Here is an 11,271-nt window from a genome sequence, read left to right on the forward strand (position 1 = left end):
GTACACTGCTAAAGTTGAGCAATACTTCCATTATGAAAAGAAGTCTCCTTTCCTTTCGGATGCCAATTGTGGCATCCGAAAGGAAATTAAGGTCCAAAAATGAAATTAATTTATACACCCTTCAACAGATTGCCATCCGAAACAATATTCTACCACATACGTTTGGTATTACCAAACTCCATAAACCCAACCACCCACTAAGACCCATAATATCCTTCAGCAAATCAGCTTTCACTAATTTATCTTCTTTCCTGGTCAAAATTATCTCCCCCCTCACCTGATTTTCGAAATTCAAAGTAAACAATACCTCCCAATAAATTGGGAAAAATAAATTCTATCACAATAACCAATGATGACATCCTTGCTTCTTTTGACGTAGTCTCATTGTACACTAATGTACATTTACCGTCAACATTACAAACCTTACCCAAGACCTTACCCAATTGCACTTCCCTCTCAGTTAATAGCAAACTTAGTCTTCTTAAATACACACGTCACCCTCATCCTACCATTGCCAACTGAAGACTTGTAAAACGAAAGCCACTTGTTATGGCTATTGGCCTTCGGTTTCCAACCATATAACTTCAATTGTTCCAATTTCAACATTGACAACCAAGGACGAAGACGTGCGCTTCTACTTCCTTGAGCACATTTTAATTCTGTTTTAAATCCTAACTTAAATCTTAAATAAAAACCACTCTGATGTCGAGAATCTTTTAGTGTTGCCATGAAATGCTTTGTGTGAGTTTAGAGTTTAGACTCACGTAAAGCAGTTTAGAGTTCACGCAGCAGTGAACTCTAAACTGCTGACGTTTAAAGAGAACCGCGATATTGCACGAATATTTCTTGTTAGAAAAACTAGAATTACAAGACGCGATAGAGGGAAGGGGGAGTCAAGAAGTTTAGAATGGCTGCTAACAAAATGGTTAGCAGTTACAACGTCTTTTTATTGACTTTATCACAAAGTGATAAAGCCACAGAGTGATTCATGGCTCTCTCTCTCTCTCTGAAAATACAATACACACCTACCTATTATCGTACTGAAGTACTTGAAAATACCATTTCGGACGAGTACCAGGATCTACCACTTGAAAAGTCCTCAGAAGCGTAGTCAAAACACCAAGTGTTGCAAAAGGATCACGAGCAGGTTGTTGAATCGGTTCCAAAAAACCCAGTTTTGCAGAAATGGTCAGGCACACGACTGCCAACCCAAACTATCCGAAATTTCTGCACAGATATGGACTTTCTTCACAGATGAGTCCAGGTACATCCTGCCATCAGTATCTCTTTGGATCCTAGCGTGTGTGGTGAACGATAAACCCTAAACAACCTCATAATCACCCAAATGTAGTCGATTGGGTGGAGGTGGATTGCTGGTGGAGTTCCGTTAGTTTCTACGATGCTATTCACATCATCAAGCGTAGGATCCAAACCGCACGCAGCTAGCACTCAACCCCAGAGGGCACACCTTGTGCCCTCTTGGGTTACATGTCTGGGACACCATAGGAATATGCATCTGGTCCTTCTAATTCCAAAGAAAGGGTTCGCTAATAATGAAATTCCTATTATTATTATGTTTATAATTAAGAAGATATATTTAAAACTTTTAAGCGATTATAAGTTTGTGTGGAATAAATGCAGCGGTACTTCGATGGTGATCAGGGACACCTGCAGGCAAAAATGTCATCCACCACCAATACTGGAACACCCTTTCTTACTATTTTCATTTTCTGGTATTTAAAATAGCGCAATACGCAGACAGCTCACTGAGCACGCGTTGAGTGCATCAACTGTACAAAAATAAATCTACATTTTAACCGAAGAGCGTTTTTAATCCAAACATTTGTTAAATCAAAATACGAATCCATTTATTACGTCACAACTACGTCATTGGTGCAGATTTATTTGGTGACGCGCAGCCAGGTGAAAGAATGAATCTCGTCGAACATGTGCGAACCAATCTGGCACGCGGCAGAGTTCTCCAGGGACGCACGTGACGTCAACCGTGCGAGATTTAACCCAGGAAGAAACGCCACCCACGTGCAGAAAACTTTCATTCTCTCTCTCTCACAACAGCCGAGGCCGGATGTTGAGTGAATGCTTGAAAAGAGTTTTGTTCTGTGGTACCTTTTTAAGACTTGATTTCCAACCAACGCTCTTTGATTTTTGTTGTTTTTTTTTTTTTTTTGAGGGAATTTTCTGTTGATGCTCCGGGAAAGGAATTCACAAGATAGAAAGAAGACAAGAAGCAAGTTTTCCTTGCCCGGGTATCATCAATGAATGCTCCTTAAATCGTAAGTTAGCACTAAAATAGTTTACTTTTGTGAAAACAGGTTTTTAGTTTCCGAATAAGAATTAGAATCTTTGAACGATTGTTGTTGGAAGGAAAGGATTAACTGTGGATCTTCATTTACTACGCATTCAAAACCGGAAATGATGTCCATACTGTTTCCTGTAGTTGGAAATGTTCTTCTTGTTGTACTGTTAGTCTTTGTCGTTGTCAAATCTTATTTTATGCTGACAACGGGGAAATGCAAGAGCACGCGAGACATGAAGGGAAAAACTGTAATCATTACGGGTGCGAACTCGGGTATTGGAAAGGAGACAGCGAGGGAACTTGTAAAGAGGAATGCACGGGTCATTATGGCTTGTAGAAGTATGGAACGCGCAAGTGAGGCTGCTCTCGACATCGCTAGGTCGACTGGGAAGGACAATGTGGTCATCAAACAGCTGGATGTCAGTTCATTGAAATCGGTGCGCGCTTTCGTCGAAGACTTCAAAAAAACTGAGGATCGTCTCGATGTCCTGATCAACAATGCCGGGATTACTGCTCCATCCGGGTCGCGGATGACAGAAGAAGGTCTCGAAGTGATGTTCGCTACCAACCATTTTGGACCGTTTCTACTAACGAATCTCCTGCTGGACCTGCTGAAGAAAAGTGCTCCCTCTCGTATCATTGTCGTTTCATCCATTGCGCATTGGGGCGCCACTTTGGACCTTGGAAATTTGAAATTGGAGAAGCACAGTCGGGATCCATCCTGGATATACTGCAGCACCAAACTGGCCAATTTGTTGTTTACTTCTGAACTTAGTCGAAGACTTCGTGGGTCGGGAGTTACAGCGAACGCTCTGCATCCTGGAGTAGTGAAAACGTCCATCGCTCGTGACTGTAAGGGACTCGTTAAATGTGTGGTCGTTCCCGTGTTGTATCCTTTCGCGAAGAGCTGTTGGGACGGGGCCCAAACAACCCTTCACTTGGCTGTAGAGGAAAGCCTAGAAAACGTGTCTGGCAAATACTTCGCGGAATGCAGTCTGGCTGCGAGATCTCCAAAAGCCAGGAATTCAAAATTAGCACGTGAGTTGTGGGAGGTTTCTGCGAAAATGACCAAATTAGAAGAGGAGCTTTGAGTCTCAGATGTCGAAGATGGACAGGTGTGAATTGAAAAATAGTTTTACAGTAAATAATTCTTCATCTGGTATGTATAAACAGAAATTTTGTTAAACACCCCATATTGCAGTAAATAATTTTTAAACACCATACCAAAAGGGAATGTTAAGATAATTTTCTATCGACATCACTTTTGGTCAGAGATAAATTAAATCTAAATTGACGAGTTCCACTGGAACCGAATTAAAAGGATATTATGTGTTTAACTCGATAGTTATCAAATGAATGACTGTATATTATTCTCAAATTTGAGTACTGTATCCTCCTCAACATCGACTTGAATAAAGAATTTGTTTATGAAGTTTTAAATTTAGTTTGATCAGAATAATTTAGATGCGCATTGCCCCTGGAAATTTTTGTTAATTGGTAAAACATCACTAAAATTAAACATCTATAGAGTAGGGGCAACCTTTCAGCCTTAGGATCTAACCCACCATTAATCCTGGAAGAAGCGCGCATGTTGATGGATGGGTTACTAGGGGATGTACAGTATGCCATTGCTATTTTTTCTCCAGTGGATTTATCTCTAAAAATGCAATGATTATCGACGCTCACCAAAACAATTTTTCTATTTATAATAAGTGTAAGTGCATCTAACTGAAAGCCTGTCTTGCCATGCCCCACAGGGAGCTCCGCCAACTCAGCGCGTTAATTTTGCGTCGGATGCAGAACTGTGTTGAGGCCAGACAGAGTGGATTGGTGAGTTTTTGGTAGTGTTAGTGAAGGCTGTGTTGATCTTTTGTTCATCCGCAGTCACGAGCATAGCGTCATAAAGGTGGAAGACCAAATGTGGCTCTCTAGGGCCTGCCACCTGAGTTCAAGAAAACCCAGTACTTCCCCTCAGCGATAAAACTGTACTGTGACGTCATGGCCACTTCCTGCTGTCCAACCTTAACCCATTGAGCATCTGTCAGACGAATTGCAGGAGGTGAGTGAGTAACCGACCTGTTTTGCGAAGCTCACCTCTACGCACACCTGTGTCGAAAGATTTCCTTCTTAAAGAAATCTTTGAACGCAGTTGCTTCACTTTCCAATTTATTGGCATAAAATTGTTTTGGATCAGAAATATCCCAGGAGAGTGTTTAATCAAAGCTGTTATATTCAGTCAAGAAATAGACTGACCTTATCCCCTAACCTTACCCCTAAATCGAACTGTCTGTTGGAAGTATCAGATTTTCTACACCTTTTATTGAAAATGTGTCCACGAAGAAAGAAACTTGCCTGAGGGCAACTGGCAGTTTAACCCGCCCTTGTGCTACATCAAATTGTCTCTTGCATGACTAGAACGCGAAGTTTGTAACAGCCCTAAAGGATCTTCGTGCACTTTCTACCACGCAGAGATGAAGGAATGATGGAAGGCAGTGTTTATTTCCACGTAGGACGATTGCAAATTTCATAATCGTGTCCTCTAAACGCATCTACAGACAGACATGTGATTGTCAAGTGATCGTTCGATGTGAAGAAGACATAATTGACTTGACAAACAACTCGGAAACAAAAGACCCAACTGCAAAGAGAAAATTAAATGTTAGACAACGTTCAGCTTAGCTCAGAAAAGAGAGAGGGAGAAAAGAAAAACAAAACAGACCCAATTATCTTACCAAGATGATTTTCTCAAGGCAAACTACTGGCGCTTCATTCGTATACACCGATGAGCCAAAACAATATGACCACCTACCTAAAATGATGTTGGTTCTCCACGTGCAGCCAAAACAGCTCGTACCAGGCGAGGCATGGACGCTACAAGATTTCTAAATGTGTCTTCTGATATCTGGTACCAACCCGTAACCAGAAGATCCTTCAACTCCTGTAAGGTCTGTGGTTGAGACGCTGCAGATCGGAGTTGCTGTTCCAACACAAACCGCAGATGCAAGATGGGATTGATGTCTGGGGAAAATGATTGATGACTGGGGGTAAAGGTAGAAGTATGGGGACGATAGGGAGGTGTCCCCAGATGATCAGTGGGGCATGCCCCACTGATCATCTGGAGGAGACAGAGTGTCTCTTCCCTACCCCGCTGGGGAAGGGAATTAAAAAGGAATCAAGTCAGATTCAGATCGCCAACAAGGCGCGTCGGCAGCGAGGCTGCGTGGTCTAGGTCGGTGTGGTCCAATCCGGTCACTGGTTCAGTCCAGGATTGTGGTCTTTCACGCAGTTGAATTCCGCGTCCGTTTCTCTAGATTCAGATGTAGATGTTGTTCTTTGTTAGAAGTGCGTAGTCACATTTTGTGGTGGTGTTTCAGCTTCCGTGATCAGGTGGGCTTAATTCTGGTCTCCATCCTTAGTCTTATCATAATACAGTGTTGCTTTGGTACTCATCTGCAGTTTTCTTTCATGTTATCCAGTTTCAGTCTCTGAGTCTTCATTCACGTTTTGATTGGGTCGCGGATTCATTTGTTGAGATTGTATGGTTCGACGGGATTCGAACCCGGGCCGTTTACAACCAGTGTGGGGAGGGGGATCATGCTGCCACCGACGCAGATGGCCTTTTTGTACCCTGCACCGGCTGCGTAGGTTACAATTGGTAGAAATGCTGCTTCGTAATAGAGCATCATTGCTCGTTGTTTTAGTCCCCAGTCTTCCCCGGGCAATCCCGTTTATCATGGCGGTTCAGCTCCATATTTTTCTTCTGAGATAATTGAGGCGACGTTTGAACGATAAGTGGGTATCCAGTATGACTCCCAAGTATTTAAGTTCTGTGCTTAGTTCTATGGATCGGTGACAGTACCCTGTAAAAGCCAGGGTGAATGAATTTTTTATCCGGCACCATCAGGGACTAAGGCCATATTGCTCTTAAAACCCAACTACAACAACAAGATATGGCGCTGCAGAAAATAACTTTGTAATACGTATACTGTTACCACGACACTTTTCATTAACGCTACGAGGCCATTTTAGTCCAATTGAATTTAAAGTGGCTTCCCCTAAACTTATGAGGAAGTTCATGTATACTTTTTTGTGTTCGAAATTAGGCAGCCAGGGCAGATGGTGGAAATCTTGCTTATGTTTATAGAACTATTTAGTTGCACTTTTTGCAAGGTGGAGAGTTGCGTTGCCATCTTGAAAAAATCCATCGCTGCCGAGTACAGATGAAGCACTGAGGAGCAAAGTTGGTTCCACGTGACAGAGGGATATCCACTGGAGATAATTCGACCACAAACGATGAGCGGATATAATCTGTACCGACAGAAGATATACTATGCCATGATACCACTTCCAGCTACTTAAAGTGGTGGGCAGGAGACAGGAGACATGCTGGATGCTTCTTGAGATTCATGCAACACTTAAACTCTACTATTGGTGCAAAAAGATACGAATTGAGGCTCCTCAGATCACATGATCTTTTTTCCACTGCTCCACAGTCCAGTCTTAAAGTGGTGGCACCACTCCACTCGAATCTGTCGGTTTCTACAGAAAGAGGCAGCTTTCGTATGGGTCTTTTTTACAAGGTGGCCAAGTTAGCCGGTTTTAGACTAGGACAGCATGATTTTATTTCCGGAAACTTGGAGTTTTAGATGCAAACAATAAATCTATTTCATTTTATTATCAATCTGTCTTTTGCTTATAAAACATTTTAAACTTCGAATCTAGGTTTCCAGAATTAAGTAAATGACAACATTCCTTAAATACACACAATTTTTATGACTGCGTGTCGTTTATTTTTAATTTTCACACATCGTTCATTAAATTCTACTTGTATTTTAAAGTTAAAATCATTTACTTTTGCTTTTACCTACAGATGTGTATTACAGATTTTTAAAATGGACTATTAACAATTATATTTTTAATTATTTAGAGGGATGTTACAAGATGATCGACTTCCGGTTAGATTTTATTACTCGCTTTTCGGGACGCAGTTATAAAATCTGACCTCAATTGATGTCGAAAATTCTTCAGTTGGAATATCCACACTTGCATTCAGTGGTGTTCCCACGCCTCCCTATGTTTGAGGGAGTGCAACTCCTAACCGGAACCAATCTGTTAATTACCAGACTTGACCGTCTGTTTGAGTGAGCATAGCCTGTTTTACAGCCTTCCGTTGTGTACAGAGTGTCTCGATGTAGGTCACACAGGACCCGAGTGTTCTATTCTCGGTGTAGGAAGAGCATTCGCGTTTCCATTTCATGCAGTTACCTACTTATTGTGAAAACACTTTCAGCTTTGCCTGTGGCTCGTCACAGCTCCAAATTCTCAATCGAACTCCACGTCACTCCTGGACCTCCATTTCAGTTGTCGACTAGGATACGTTTCATTTGTGATCAATATCACACACACCTTTTCCTCGTGTCTCACCCAATTATGATTCCCCTCTGAAATTCTGTTAACCCTTTCATTGTGCTCACTAATCTTTGAAATGGTCTGAATTGGATTCTTGTCACTGGAATGATTTAGTTCCACCACCGACGACAAGATCCTCTCGTGATGATATTGTTTCTCAGTGCTGCTATTCAAACTGCATAAAGCAATGAGGGTGTGGTATTGCCGGTTCTGTTAACACACTGATGGAAATGGGAACCTTTTGACTCTTTTTCTCTGGACGCAAGTCCTTGTTACTTTGTAAAGGTGGCCAAAGCTTACCTAGCAGAGATTAAAAGTAGCCATCATATCTTTCTAAGTAAACATTCATTTGCGAGGTTCGTTTACCATCTTCAGAATATTACAAGGTGTCTGAAAATCGGACCCAAAATGTAAGTGTTAATGATCCAGTGAAGTTGATGGAATGATTTCGCCTACTACGGTAGACGCACTGGTGGTGGTCGTCCTCAGATGTTGTTTATTCAAGGTGTGGCTAAAACGAAACGACAAATAGCATTTAAATACAACAATTTCAATGTTTATCCTCTTTAAAGTGCCTACGACAAGCATGGACTTGATCTTTGATCGAGACATTCTTGCTTTCTTTAAACTGGGTCTGCGCAGTAGCACACTGGTATCTTCACCGTCCCACACGGGATGGAAAAGGCCCGGATTCGAATCCTGTAGATGACGCGAGGAACTTTAGTGGGATTTTTTCACTTCGTGGCCGAGTTAACCGGTCTCAGGAGTAGATAGCTAGATCTTCAGAGATTGGGCGTTTTAAGTTTAACAAAGCAAACAAATCGACCAGAGAACACATGCAATTTATAGACACATTACACAAAAGGAAATATGTAAGAAATTGCGGGTGGTCCTAATATAATAATTTGAATTTTCTTTAAACTGGGAGAAAAGAGAATTTGCCACTGCATGCTTTGACACTTCGTTTGTTGATCATATTGAAAGACTCAAAATTCATCTCCCATCACTGAACACTTATCATAACATCTCCAACCTTTCTCCACTGTTTTTATCATGTTTGGCTAAAAATTTAATAACAATTCTTTGCTCTACATTACGATCACTAATTTTTTTCCGCCCATGGATTAAAACCCTGATTCACTTAAAGATACCCAGTTTAATCAAAACTTAACCCAATGACAACGAAACAAAAACTGATCTGTACAGGAAAAAACAATCTCCAGCACGATGTGAATGTGAATATGCTCAGTAGTAAGGCGTTGGTTAGCAACGATTCTCGTTTCATTTTAGCCGCACCTTGTATGTCAACTTTCAGTCAGTCACTGACCTGTCGTGTTTACTCGTTTACAACGAAGACAGCACGTGTTCATAATTGAACAAACGCAATCTCTGAATTTTATCTTTTGTAGCAGTTTGACAAGGACGAGTCGTTCAATATTTATTGCAATCTCTGTAATAATTATTTTAGTAGTAATAATAATAGAAATAAAACTTATTATAAACTCTGTCATAACTATGTAGCTGAGTAGCCAGCCCAGAAGTGCAGTAATGGAGGAGTTCTTGCACCCCCAACTATTTAATTGTAATCCAACGCTGTAAAATAGTATCTTCTGTTAACGAGAACAGGCCATGTTGAGAAAAATCCTGCCCCACGAGCCTTGCACAGTTGCTGCAGAGCTGAACTGATCTATAAGGACCTCATCGTGTTTCCCTCCTCGTGCCTGACCAAAATTCCAAATACTTTCAAGTTAAGACATAAAAAACGTATTTTTCTCAACCTGTGCCATTTAACTAAATACAGTAAGACACCATGGCAATGAGCATTAGTTGGGCCACGCATAATATTAGTTTACATCCCGAATTGCAAAGGAAGCTTCACCAAAAAATTGATTCTATTTTTGAAAGCGACATTGATACTCAATACCAAACTGTCCTGGACACCCCCACTCCCTATTTTATAACAGTATGGGCCCTACCAGCTAGTGGTTCCCACAATGTCAAATCTTTGATAATACTTAGATCCATAGTGAGGGTCACGTCAAGGACATTTACACCTCTGGTAGTAGAAGTAATAAAAGAAAATTTTAATTATTTTTAAGTTACCATTAAAGAAGAATTATTTCACCCTACAACTGGCTTTCAGTGACTTCGACTTCTCAGCTTTTGGAGATCTCTCACAACGACCGCAACCTTCAAAAATATTCTCCAGACATGTTTAATTCTTCGCGTGTACAAGGCTGAGATGTACTTTCAAGTTCCGGATCTATATAATAACAATAATTAACTTCCTCTAGCTTCTTATTAATTTGGAGACTTGTTTTGCCCAAGAAAACAATTCTATTGCTAACAAATATGTTAGGCAATATAATAACTGAATTGAAAACAATGTTGGTGGAAATAAGTTGTGTTTTTTAAACGCTCAGTTAACTTGCGCTTTTTTCAACAATGGCAGCATCCGGCCGTGGCCTTGTGATATGGGAAAGAAACAGGTATTCTTCTTCCGGTTGACTTATCACGTGAAAATGCAATCCTGTTATACGTTAACAGCTGGCGTAGCGTCATTGTATGGTAATGCCCTCTCTTGTCGAAAAGTAATACTAGATATTGTGTTCGATGGACATTTTACTATGGATTTTGGCATTTGTCAAAAAAATAATTTTAGAAATTAGACAGAAACCAGTTTCAGTTCTTTCACGAACTAAAAGAAGTTTTTTTCTTTAGTGGATTTCTACAAACATCATACCACTCTGATAGCTGTTGAAATAACGCTTTTACGGATGGTTCCTACGAATTCCCTTTCCTGAACCCTTAATAACCCTTCAATGATATTAGCAAGAAACCTTGCACCTCTTCTGTTCATCTTTAAAAAAACGAATTTATTCAATTAACTAGTACAGAATAGGCCGAGAAAATAAAAGCTTTCCCCTTATAAGCTTTTCTAAGCTCCTCAAATGTACAGTTACCAGGCGTCTTCGGTTTTCAAAGACAGTACCCCGAATTTCCCCAATCAATATAACTTTCCCCTATCGCGACCCCACGGGTAGAGTAGTAGTTATAATCACCGATGTCCCATATCGTGTGAGAAATACCGAGTTCGAATCCCTTTATTAACGCACAGAATTTTAATGAGCCTTTTCACACTGTGGCTGAGTTAGTCAGTCTCTGACAAGTGTAGCATGGCTTTTCCTTCCGGAAACTATGGTTTTTCATCCAGCAACAACATGCAGATCGGAGAATACTCGCATTTACAGGTATGTACTGACGCCTCGTAACCTTAGTTTCTTTGACACTTAACTTATATCCAACCTAACATCACGAGCTCTCTAAAAATTGTCAGTGACGTCTTATTCGCTTATCACCACTATGGCTGTGTTGGTGTGACGTCAGTAGAATAAATAGGGGACGAAAATGAGGTCTCTGTACAGAATGGAGTTAGAAAAGACAGAACAATAGAATTCATGATTTATTTTTAAAAAATGGCAACTATTTTTATTATCTGAATAAATTATTATGAAAGTCTGTAGTTCCTTTTATCAAAGCTACAG

At 40.6% G+C, this 11,271-nt stretch overlaps 1 pseudogene; it reads left to right on the forward strand.

Moving 5' to 3' along the window:
- The first annotated feature begins 2,335 nt into the window (after positions 1 to 2,335).
- On the forward strand, positions 2,336 to 3,502 carry LOC150083591 (retinol dehydrogenase 12 pseudogene; annotated as a pseudogene).
- Positions 3,503 to 11,271: the final 7,769 nt, after the last annotated feature.

Source organism: Mastigoproctus giganteus, chromosome 7 (assembly GCF_048544385.1).
Source record: "Mastigoproctus giganteus isolate SK-2022 chromosome 7, ASM4854438v1, whole genome shotgun sequence".
Lineage (NCBI taxonomy): Eukaryota > Metazoa > Arthropoda > Arachnida > Uropygi > Thelyphonidae > Mastigoproctus > Mastigoproctus giganteus.